The sequence below is a fragment of the Marmota marmota genome, unplaced genomic scaffold (assembly GCF_001458135.2).
Source record: "Marmota marmota marmota unplaced genomic scaffold, marMar, whole genome shotgun sequence".
In the NCBI taxonomy this organism is placed as follows: Eukaryota; Metazoa; Chordata; class Mammalia; order Rodentia; family Sciuridae; genus Marmota; species Marmota marmota.
In genome coordinates this window covers 2,759,266-2,772,146 of record NW_026000130.1, presented here as the reverse complement: position 1 = coordinate 2,772,146, position 12,881 = coordinate 2,759,266, and positions in this window count along the sequence as shown.

The window sequence follows — 12,881 nt, the reverse complement described above, 5'->3', positions numbered from 1 at the left end:
GAGGTGGGGGGTGGGGGAACCGGGGTGGGGGAGGCTCCTATCCAGGGCAGCTCTGTGGCACTGTTTGTACAAACTTGCAGGAGGCCCGGGGAACCCCACAGACACTCCGAGGAGGAGCAGGGACCTGCCCGAAGGCTGTATTGCTATGAACAGTCTGAGTCACGTCACAGATGCTTGGTGGGGGACAGGCAATTCACATAACATTTTTCTGGTTCACAAGATAGAAGAAGAAACAGAAGCTCAGAGAGGTTGTCTGACTTGTCCGAGGCCACACAGCAAGACTTTGTCAGGGAGGAACCTTGCTTCTTAGGCTTTCCATGCCTGGTTTTGGGGGTGCATTTTCTGACTTGCCCAGGGTAGGGCTGTAAGGGACAAGGACACCAGGCAGGACTCTCTCATTTTGAAGGGAATCCGGGGAATTTTCTCTGAGAGGAAGGACTCCTTTGTAGAACGCCTGCCAAGCTATTTAGAGCTGGGAGACCCCTTACGGGGTCACCTGCCTTGATGACTTCGGACTGTTTTATTTTACCTGCCAAATCCCATGTGGGAGCAGGATTTTATGTAGATTTGTTGAAGGAACAAGGACAAGAACAAACAGATCAATGAACGTACATCAGCTTGGCTGGAGGGCGGTGAGGAACCCTCCAACAGCAGGGCCTGGGGCCGGCAGACCTGGGGTGGGCTAGGGCCTTTGTCGCGCATCTGGGAATTTTTAAGCCAGAAAAGCCCCTGGATGGAGACCCTTCACTGTGGGAACCTTTACGCCGCACACACTGGCCAGCGCTCCAGATGCGGGACTCTCACCCTCATTGCTGCGGTACCCTGTGACGCCACAATGGTAGTGACCACACCACAAGGGGACTTCTGAGACAGAGGCTGTGCTGAGCTCTTTATTAAGAACACCATGGAGCTGGGTTCGGTGGCGCACACCTGTCACCCCAGCGGCTGGGGAGGCTGAGGCAGGAGGATCGCCAGTTCAAAGCCAGCCTCAGCGACAGCGAGGTCCTGAGCAGCTCAGTGAGACCCTGTCTCTAAATAAATACAGAATAGGGCTGGGGGTGGGGCTCAGGGGTCGAGGGCCCCTGAGTTCAACCCCTGGTACCCCCGAAGTCCCCCTAACAAGAGTCACTGGGATTCTGTAGTAAATTTCTCAGTGCCTGGGAACTCTGATCTTGGGGTACCACAAGCTCTGAGCTTTGTCACTGGGGGTTCAGGGAGGCCACTCAGCTAAGCCTCCACCCTACCTGGGTGACATTCAGTGGCCTCCATGGCAGATGGAAGCAGGCGTCCCCAGCTTTCAGGAAGGCGGACAGCCATTGCCTCGCTGTGGCCGTTCAGTTCGACGCCTGGCTTCTTCCTGGCGGGAGGGGCCAGCCTTCTGCTCCCGGCACCTCTGGCCAGGGCAGGGACAGGGGCCGGCCTCCCAGCAGGTCTGCCCACCCGCCTGGAGCACCGTAGCTGTGGGGAAGCAGGGCCAGACACCAGGGGGCCGTGCTGCTCCCCCCTACCGCTGGCTTCAACTGCAGCGCAGAGGAGGCCGGCGTCCTGGAGGGCAGGCGTCCCCCCACGGAAGACCCTGACCCCATGCAGAGCCTGCCTCGGGGGGACCCAGCCAGGCAGGTGGCCCCGCAGCTCTGGAGGTGGGTCTGAGGGAGCAGCCCCTCCCCGCCTCAGGCGGGGGTGAGGGTTGTCCCAGGGCTGGGCCTGCACAGGAGAGGAGGCTGTCACTCAGGCTTGCTGGGCCCAAGGACGGGGACAAGTCAGGCAGGCGCGCCCAGGCGATTTTGTCGTTGGGCAAACGTCCCGGAGTGTGTGCACACACTGGGCAGCGCGGCCGCTGGCCCCTGTGGTCTCCAGCCCCAGCGAGAGGACAAACCCGGGACCGGGAGGCTGCTGCGGGCGTCACACCGACGACGCCTTCCAGCACTTGTCTTTCTTTCTTTCTTTTCTTTCTTTAAAACTAAGCAGCAGCAGGAGCACCGCGTAGGTCGCTAGGTCTGTCCAGTGCGCATGCCCCAAGACCCGCAGCCGGTAGGGAGCCCCCGCTCACACCACCATCACCGCAGTCAGTTGCGTGGTGTGCGGTGACGTCAAGCACGCCAAGCACGCCATGACGCCACGCCACGACGACACCATGACGTCACACCACGCCGTAGCACACGACGTCATTAGCAATAGGAATTTTTCGGCTCCCTTGTAATGTCACGGGCCCAGCGTCGCATATGCAGTCGGACATCCTCCAAGGTGGTGTTAGGTGGCACGTGGTTGTACGTGGTCGCGGCGGCAGACACTGCAAATATGATTTGACTCCCATCCAGCCTCAAAGAATGAGCCCCTTTATGAAGATGGGAAACCGAGGCTCAGAGAGGGCAAGAGGTTCACCCAAGTTCACACAGGAGGTGGACGAGCTCCGTGGAGCTCCAGGGATGGAGCTATTGTAGTTATTTTGGGTATCTGGGGCAGGGCGAGCCCTGAGACAGGTGACACACCATGGATGCACTTTTTTTTTTTTTCAGTAGCTCATTCATAAAAGTAAAAAAGCAACACATAGAATTCTTTGTAAAAATATATTTAATTTAACCCGTGCATCAAAATGCTCACTTGAATATGTAATCAATGTGGGGATTTTAAAGCATTTTTTTTTTTCTCACCTTAAAGACGTTTCCTGTTTGGACAGCCCAGCTGATTCGGATCAGCCAGCCGTGGGGGCTGGGTTGGCGGTGCACCACGGGATTGGCCCAAGCTCAGAGGGGGCTTGGAGGTTGCGCAGAAGAGCAGGTCCCCCGGCTTTGGCTCCCTGCTTTCTGTCTTCTGCACAGACACCTGGGCCACCGTCGGGGCCGCGACATTGCAAGAAGACGCTTCCCACGTGCAGGCGCCAGGCTGCATAGGCGGGGCGTGAACTGGCTCATTAAGGACTACTGTCCCCATCTTGCAGTGGAGGCAACCGAGGCTCAGAGGGGGAAGGTACTGCCCCCAACACAGCTTGTACCTGCTACAGTCACCTCTGCTGACGCTCCTGCTGCATCCAGCCCAGAGCCAGGGTGAGGCTGCCCCCACAGCCCCAGGAGAGGCTGCCTCCAGTGCCTCTCAAAGCGGAGGGCAATTTGCATGTCCTTGGAGAAGTTGAGGTCCTTTACCTATTTCGGAACCGGGTTGTTTATTTATTTACTTGTTTGTTTATTTATTAATTTTTTGTTCCTGAGTTGTGTGAATTCTTTGCAGAATTGAGATACGAATGCCGTATTTGGAGGCCTGCCCATTTCAATAATTCAGAATACTTATATTGATACTTAAAATCTGCTAAGATCCCACGATCAGGCTAAACGTTCTTACAAAAAATGATTGGCGGGGGCGGGGGCGGGGACTCTGGGGGCACCCGGATTTGCTCTGAGCCTTGGTGCTGCCGATGGCTCTAAGGTATGGCTCAGCCCCAGACTGATCCTGCTCAGCCTTACCGGTCAGTCATACTTCAGTGAGGTAACTTAAAATTAATAAAATAAAAAATAAACAGATGAAAAAAGCACACAAATAATATATTAGGAGGCAGAAGAAGAAGGGGAAGAAGAAAAGGCGGAGGAGGGAGGGGAAAGGCCGGCTCCCGATTTGCAGGGTGACTGGGATCCCCAAGGGCCAGTCACACTGGACATGCAGATCCCCAGGTCTGTGCTGCGATTGGCTGGTTCGTACCCTGGGACCTGGTTTGTTCTGGAGGCAGAAGGACTGAGGCAGCTCCCTGCCATTGCGCTTGGCTGTGTGGTTTTGGGCAAGTTACCTCACCTCTCTGGGCCACAGTCTGTTTGCATCTGACAGTAGTATCCTTGTTACAAGATCCAAGGAGAGAAGAGCCATCAAGCAGGAAGTGTGTCATGGACCCTGCCAAGGGGTACCTTATTTCTCAGTGGAGGCCCAGAGAGGCCAGGAGGCTTAGCTGTGGTCTCTGGGGAAGGAGTGAGGGTGTCGGGAGAGAATCGAGGGCTCCGGGACCCGGGAAGCTCATTTCCACAACTCTGCCCAGCCGCTGCGACCTGCCCCTTGCTGGATGGCCAGTCCCTGGTCACAGCACGCGGTCTCTCTCAGCCTCAGCTCCTCTGCTGGGCTTGGGGTCTGAGGACCGAGTCCTGCTGTCAGGGAGGACGGAGGGGAGGGGCCACTGTCCAAGAGATTTCTTCTGGGCTCCATCTGAGTGGGGGAAAGCGGGAGCCATGGAGAGCGACAGAGGGTCACACATCTGCTGACCCGAGGCGGCTGCCAGACCTGAGCGATGCTTTGGTCCCCCAACAAGCCATATCCGGTGAGAGGGGACCCCTAGTGCACTCCTCCAGAGGTGCTGACTGAGGCCACCGTGTTCAGCAGGTGTCACTGCGGGTGTGACCCAGGCTTATGTTCACCCACGGGGCATCTCCTGAAGCCCACAACGAGTTCCTTCATTCACTCAGCCGCCTGACCGGCCTTTGTACTTACGGACCACTGGGGGAGAGGCCAGGACCGACGCGAAGCTGCAGGAATTCAGAGAAACACAGAGCTTGGGCCTCGACCTTCAACACACCCCATCCACATGGGGGAAAACAACACCGTGGGCGAGTTGTCACCAGGCTAGTTTTTACTGAAGAATGGCGCCAATGAGGAAGTGAAGAAAAACCTTCCCAGACAAAGGGTCATTTGATTTGGGCTCTGAGGAGTGAGTAGGAGTTCGTTAGAGAAGGGGCATTGTGGGTAGTGGGAATACCGTGAGCCAGGTAGAAGAGAAAGTAAGTGCCCAGAGGTGAAATGTCATTTGACAAGACAGTGTGTGTGTGTGTGTGTGTGTGTGTGCGCGCGCCGCAGCCCCGCTGCAGCAAACTAACCTGGGGGTGACGAGCAACTTGTGTAGATTGATACAGTAGGAGTGGGAGCCGTTTACTGTAGGACCGGAGGGGTATATATACATTCCACACAGCTTATCTAATTAACATACCAAGCCAATTGATGGCTCCATGCAAGAAGCCCTTGGAAAAATTATACCAGCAATGACACAGTTAGCAAAGATACTGAGTTACAATTTGTTGTAGATTGATACAGCAGGAGTGGGAACCGTTTATTGTAGGACGGGAGGGGTATATATACATTCCACACAGCTTATCTTAATTAACATAAACTGGATTCAGCAGTCAACCAATAAGGAATCTCCACACTTCATGGCTCGCTGGCGTTACTTCACAAACCACTCCCTCTGCAAAATGCCAGGCGCCATCCTGACTTGTTTACAGACCCTAACGCTTGTGTGTGTGTGTGTGTGTGTGTGTGTGCAGCTGTGTGTGCAGCTGTGTGTGCAGCTGTGTTCGGGGGGTGGGTGGGGAGGTATTGGGCCCCAGGTCTTGAGTGCTGAGCTCTGGTCTGTGAGTTCTCTGAGCTGGGAAGGGGTGCAGCAGAGGTTTTCATCCAGGGAAACTGTTGATCTGAATCTCACAGATGGGGCTGGATGAATCAGGGACTCTGCCCTCTCCGGGACTTCTTGAAATCCGAGTGAACAGTTGGCTGATGTCTCCCCCTCAAAGTCCAGGCAGCTGGGACTCTGCAGCCCCGCCCCTTCCCTGATCAACACCCTCCAGATGTCCCTTGTGTGCTGAGCCTGCGGGGCAGGCGCCACGCCTGGATTTAAGATATATATATATATATATATATATATATATATATATAAAATTAAACCCAGGGCTGCTTTACAACTCAGTGACATCTCCAGGCCCTTTTGTTCTATTTTTCAAAATTTTGAGACAGGGTCTGGGTAAGTTGCTGAGGCTGGCCTCCAACTTGTGATCCTCCTGCCTCAGCCTCCAGGAGCCCTTGGGATGACGGCTGTGCTCCATCAGCCCTGTCTCTAACCTGCCTTTTACCAGCTCTGCGCTCTTGAGAAGACAACCTGTCCCTGGGTCTCTCACGTCCCTCCTTGGAGAAGGGGCACCGTACTGATTACAACACGAGCCTGGCCACAGGACCATTTGCGGGTCCCACGTGACCACAGGCGGGCGGGGTGTGCGCGGGGTGGGGCTCCCAGCCCAGCACCTCGTCTTTCCCGGGCACTCAGACCACTGGAGGTGTCTGTGCCCATGCCCCCTCCTTCCCGGAGAGGCTCCTTCTGTCACTGCTGGTTTCATTTCCACCTTGAGGAGGATCAGGGACAGGCGAACCCTCTCAGCTCCAGGACGGCTCATAATACAAACCGAAGAGGCTCGAGTACAAAGCAGCGCGCTGCTCGCGCGCCCCCTCCCGCTCCGCGGAGAGCTGGGCCAGACTCCCCGGGGGATTCCTAACAAGGGGAATATTTAAGGGTTGGAGCCAGAGGTCTCCTGCGCCTTCTCTTTTCAGGGAAGTCACCTCGGCATGTCTGGTGCGTTTTTGAGTGACACAAAAGGAAGGAAAGAATATGCCAAGAACTGTCAATTATGCAAAAAAAAAAAAAAATTGCTTGTCCAAAAGATGATGTGTCTGGCTTTCTTCCCCACAGGGAGCTGGGCACTCTGACCAAGGCCTTTGCCAGACTGAGATTTTTCTGGAAGCATTTCCCCTATGTCACCAGTGAGGACAGGTCACTGGTCCACTGGGGGTCACTTACCACCTGCTCCATCAGAGATAGGCTTTGACTCCTCTCAAAGATGTAGCTGTTCCGACTCCTTTGGGTGGGTGACAATTTCCAAGAGGAACCTGGATTGGGGATAGATTATACCTAGTGCAATGCAGGGGAGAAAGAGCTGTTCAGTGAATGTATCAGTCATCTATGGCCACAGCCATGCTGCGTAACAAATAGCAAAACAACCTTGGGAGCATAGAACAACAAACTGAGCTCTCTTTCCTTTCCCTTCCCTTCCCTTCCTCCCTTCCTTCTCTCTCTCTCTCTCTCTCTCTCTCTCTCTCTCTCTCTCTCTCTTCTCAGAGGTCTGCTGGATTGTTCTCACTGGGGCTGGCCTTGGCTGATCACGGCTGGGTTGCTCAGGCAAGCTGGTGAGTTCATTAGCCCAGGCTGGATTCCGTTGGCCTCCCTCATGTGTTTGGGGAGACGAGCTGATGGCTGGGGTGACGAGATGACAGGGCCCTGTGGCTCATGTGCTCCAGCTGGCTAGCCTGGGGGCTGCAGGGTTCTGAAAGAGGAAATGAAAGGTGCGGGGCTTCTTAAGGTGCAGGCTCAGAACTGGCCTGACATTTCGCCACATTCTACTGATTAAAGCAAATTACCTGGGCAGCTGAGATTCTAGAGGTGGGGAAAGGTCTGTCTCCTTTGGCAAGAACAGATTCAGTGTCACTTAGCGGGGGCATAGAAGTAATGTGTCACTGACCAGCTTCACGGGACCTCTGGGATGGGTCCTCTGCTGGGACCTGGCGTCCGAGGTGAACACGACACAGTCCCATTCTAAGGATGAGAACTAGAGATCATGTCTTTTGGGCTGGGGTGCGGCTCAGTGGTAGGGAGTATGCTCAGCATGCACGAGGCCCCACGTTCAACCCCCAGCACCCCAAAAAGCCAAACAACAAAAAAGAAATAGATGACCATGTCCCAGAGTGAGTATAGTCAAGGGGGCAGTTTGCAGTCAGGAGGGCTTCCTGGGGGAGGCCACTTCTGATCTCCATGGTGACCTCGGAGTGGAATTCTGCAGGGTGAAGGAAGTGCCAGGTGGGGTGGTGAGAGGGAGAAGCCCGTCCCAGAAGAGGGGGCAGTGTGCACGGGACGTGGGCACGAGGGCCCTGGGAGGAGGATGGCATGGTCAGCGGTGTTGTTGAAGCTGCTTGTCAAGAACTGGTTCAAAGGATTGAGACCGGGTGCAGAGGGAGTGTGCAAGGTGGCTAGGGCATGATGTGCCCTGGGATTAGTGGGTTGTTGGCTTCAGGTGGTCACCGAGCCTGGGAAGGGGGACTGAGGGACAAAGGGGCCAAGGAAACGATGACAAGGCTTCTATAATAATAACACTCCCCTAAAGGCTGGATCAGCTTCCCCCAGGCTGTGTGCTGGGAACTGGGGCTGCGAGTCCAAGATGGTCGCTGCTCCCAGAGACCTCTCCAGCTGTGAGTTGTGCTCAGCTCCTCAGCTCTCTGGGGTCTGCGGGAAGATCTAGAGGCTCTGTCTGCCGCTCCCGGCCCTGCGGCTCCTATCACCAGGCTTCCTTCCCTCCTGTCAATCATGCATACTTAAAATTCTCCTGGACACCTCTGGTCACTTACATATTCTCTTCCTCCCAACCCAGATGATCTCAAGATGGTGAGTCTCATCAGGGTGGCCACCAGACCCCTTTTGTTGACTTCTGATTCTTTTATTTGGTGGGGGTGGGGGTACTAGGGATTGAGCTCAGGGGCCCTCAACCACTGAGCCCCACCCCAGCCCTATTTTGCATGTTATTTAGAGACAGGGTCTCCCTGAGTTGCTTAGGGCCTCGCTGTGGCTGAGGCTGGCTTTGAACTCACGATCCTCCTGCCTCAGCCTCCTGAACCACTGGGATGACAGGCATGGGCCACGGTGCCCGCTTGACTTGTGATTCTTGAGACTCCAGACCAAGCACAGACCGTCTTCTTGAAACCACAGACAGGCAGCAAACTGGGTGTTGTGAGGAGCCTCCGTGAGCACGTCTCTAGACTGGGGTGTCCCCCTCAGCCGATCCTGCCACTCTTTGCTGAGGTTCTACTCTGGGGCTGGACCCGGTTGGGTGCTGAGTAGACCCAGGGGATATGGCCTCATAGATTTTCTCACCTGGGGCATCGGCAGGATGATTGCTAGGCAAGTGCTGTCCCCCTGAACTGCACCCCGGGCTGCCTGGGTGCTTTCTAAAAGGATGCAGAAATTTGCTTTGTTTCTGAGTTCCTTCTGTTTGAATCCAGGGAAATGGCCAAACAAACCCATCAAAACCCAAGTGGCCTGAGTTGTCCAGCTGGCCCACATTGGATAGAAACGGGTGACATTTCCTGCCTTCCAAGAGAACTCCCCCTGACCCAGGGTCCTGGAGCCTCGTCCCTCCCTTTGCCAGGAAGAAGAAGTGGCTGGCTCGTGTCCCTGCTCCCCCAAATCCGTAGCCTGGCAGTGGTTAAAATGTGATCCCTTTTATTCCAAGTAATAGAGACGAAGTTCTCGGGCCTTCAAGGAGCATCAATCCAGAGATTTATTAACCAATTTAAAATACTATTGTCTTTCACTTCACAGCAAGATTGAGGGGTGTTGTTGGAGAAGCGTAAAAGGCAGTGACTGGGTCTCCGAGCCAGGAGGGTCTGTACCTGGGACTCAATAGATATTCATGAACATTCCCGTATTTAGTGAAGGAAATAACTTAATACCGACAGTGCGGGGGAATAATAGCTATTTCCTGGCCGGCTTGCAGGGCTCAGAAAATGAGATTGCCCCGGCTTCATTTTTCTTGTCTTTCTCGCGCTCCCTGCCAGGGCAGGCGGCTCTCGGGATTCTCTCTGCATTGCCAATGAGCCCTCGGCAGCCCTGCCCCTGGCCCTCCCCCCAGCCTCCCTCCAAGCCCCCACCACCTGCTCTGTCCTTGACCTGGGCTTTGTGGGAGGTCACGCTGTGCCCTAGTTAGTCATCCAGGTGGGGACGGATGGAGCTCCGGCCACGCAGAGGGAGGGCAGCAGTTGGGTCCATTTGGATGGTGGTGACATCTGTTTGAGCGCTCCTGCCATCATTCACTCAGGGCCTCATCCCAGGGCTTATTCATTTACTCGCGAATTCATTCATTCATTCACTCACTCATTCATTCATTCACTCACTGCCTCCTTTGTTCACCCAATAATCCAGTCATTCATTCATTCATTCTTTCATCACCTCATTCTTCATTCATTCATTCACTGATTCTTTCATTACTTCATTCATTCACTAATTCATTTATCAAGGCATTCATTCATTGTCTCATCAATGCATTCATTCATTCATGTCTCATCACCTCATTCATTCCCTCAATGATTCATTCATTCATTATCTCAATTCATTCTTCACCTCATTCATTCCTTCACGGATTCATTCCTCAGTTCACTCATTCCCTCGTCAACACATTCATTCATGCCTCATTTATTCACCCCTCATTCATCCAGCCACTCATTCATTCATCTGTTCCTCCCTCCCTTCCTCCCTCCCTCCTCACCTCACTTATTCACTCAGTGTTCTCGCCATGTCTTCCTACGGTGCACGCGATGCTAAGAACCAAAACGTGACCACTGTCCGTCTTCTCTTGGGGCTGGACCCTTGAAGGAAACGCACAGCAGAGCACTGAGGGCCCCCAGGGCTGCCCACAAAGGGCTCAGCAAGGCTCAAAGAAAAAGGAGGTGTCGATAGGTAGGGACGGAGGACCACGGAGGGCCTGAGAAGGGGCACGTCTCTTACCCATGGCCCCTCCTTGGATTCACTGCGTGGCCGAGGGCCGGGCTGCGCTGGGGTCGGTAGGAGCTGTGAGGTGGACCTCTGATTCGGCCTCATTCTCTAGGTGAAGACATGAGGCCCCGTCCTGTGAGCCGGCTTCCCAGGCCAGGCAGCCTGAGAGTGCCAAGCTGGACCTCGCAGGTGGGACTCCAGCCTCTGACCCTTGTCACTGTCCTGCTGGTCTTTGCCAAGTGGGGGGTGTGGGGCAGGAACCCCAGGGTGGGGGCAGGCTGGGCGGAGGAACACAGATGTGGAAAGACTCCATCTTTTGGGGAACTGTAAGCAGACGCTGTGGGTTGAGGGTGAGGTGGGAGGGGTTGTCATGGAGCAGGATGGGGACAGGAGATGTGGAAAGGGCGTCCTGGGGATGGGGCCATACCCTGGAGCACAGGGGAGCCGAGGAGCAGTTCCAGCCCGGGCACGGGGGTCTGGGCTGCTCCTGCAGACTAGGACCTCTGTGCACCCTGCCCTGAGTGGGGAAGCTGCCCTGCTAGGGCCGCCCAGGGGTGCCCTGCCCTGTGGCCCTGGCAGGGTTCCTGCCCTGATGATCAGAAGGTTGGGGGTGTGGTCAGCTTCCTGGGCGGTCATGGCATCTGGCAGGAGGTCATCGGTGTGGGAGACGCCCACGCCACTCAGATTTCCCCGCCCTCCTCCTTCCTGCAGCCCAGTGGCTGCTGGCCCAGCGCCCACCCCTCGGTTTCATGGACCTTTTCCTGAAGAAAGTCCCCTCAGTCAACCTTGAGAGTGCCCCCTATCTCCGTCCAGCTGACCCAGCTCTCTTGGGCCTGTACCATGCAGGTCAGAAATCCTGAAGTCAAGCGTCCACTGGGCTGTGTTCCCCTGGTGGCCGGAGGCGAGTTCATTCCCTGGCTTCTTGCAGATTCTAGAAGCCCCTGCCTCCTTGACTTGTGGCCCTCCCTTTTGTTCAGAGCCAGCAGCTGGTCAGCCTCTATCCCCACCCTTCCCACCCCTCCTTCCTCTCTGCCTTGTGCTGTCCCCTCTGACCCCCTGCCGTCTTCTTATAGGGACTTTATGATGACATGGCCCTGCCTGCAGAGTCCAGGATGACCCCTCTGTCGAGATCCTTAACTCAGTCAGACCTGCTGAGGTCCCACTCACAGGTTCTGGGGATTAGGATGTGGCCATCTTTGGGGACCATTTTTTCAACCTATTACAGCTGAGAAAATTGGACCAAGACTTCACACTAGGATAATTTCACAAATCTGTCCCTTGACCCTGTCCTAGGAATTACCATGTATGACCAGGAGCAAGCACATCCCCTGCTTCTAGATTTCCTGAGTGACCTTGTGCAAGTCACTCACCCTCTTGAGCCTCAGTTTGCCCATCTCTAACATGAGCCTTGCTCTGGATCTGAGACCAAGTTCTCATGAAGCTTTCCATGAGTGTCAAAGTTCTCAGGGGATCAGTGTCCACGACTGTGTACTTGGTTAGGAAAAGGTAACTCCACACACCCACATTCCAACCCCCAGCCCCAGCTCGGGAAGGAAAGGCTGTGTTGGGCCCAGGGCAAGTTTCAGGGCCGGGGCGGTTGGCTCCCTGTGTGCCCTTGCTGACAGAGTCCATGGCGGGGAGCTAGGGGCTTGGTGGGGGATTCGGGGAAGGTAGCTTTTAAGGCAGCGGGGAGGCCTGGAGGCTGGGAAGAGCCTCGTGCTGGCCACCGGGGGAAGCTGGGGCCGAGACAGCTCTCCTTCCCCAGGCAGCTCCACGTGGCTCTTCACCCCCTGAAGGACAGGACGAGCCACCCCCCTTCTCCTCCCAGGACCCTTGGCTCTTGCTGGCCTCTCCCACCCCTGGCTTCCCCTTGGCCTGCTCCCGCCTCTTCCTGCCGTGGGAGGACCCAGCCCGGTGCAGACAGCCCCCGCTCCCAGCACCCACGGGAGGCCACTGTGTCCACGTACTGGGGGGGGGGTGCAGGGTGAGTCAGGGAAGCAGATGGCAGCCAGGTCACAGAGCTGCTCAGGGCAAAAGGCTTAGAATCTATTGGAAGGCCATGGGAAGCCGTGGAAAGGTTTTAAGCGGTTGCAGCTGATGAGAGCTGTATTCTAGAATGATCCCTGTAGATGCCGGGGAGAATGGACTCCAGGGAGGCAAAGGTGGAGCGGGGAGACTGTTGAAGAGGCTGCTCTGGTGGTTCAGGCAAACGATGATGTGCCTGGCCCCCGGGGTGGGCATGAACAGGGTGCAGGGAGGTGGGAAGACCTGAACAATGCTAGAGATCATGAGTGGGTGTTCAGTAGGTTTTTTATAGTTGTTGTTGCTATAACAAAATACTCAAGGCTGGATGCTTTATTCAGAAAAAAGCTTTATTTGGATCACAGTTCTAGGGCTCTAAGAGCATGGCACCAGCATCTGCTCAGCTCTGGATGGGGCCTCATGGCTGATGGCATCACAATGGTGGGATCATGTGCTGCGCAGATCATGTGATGAGACTGGGAGCAGGAGAAAGGGCTGAGACAGCAGAACTTGATAGACAGCAACTGGA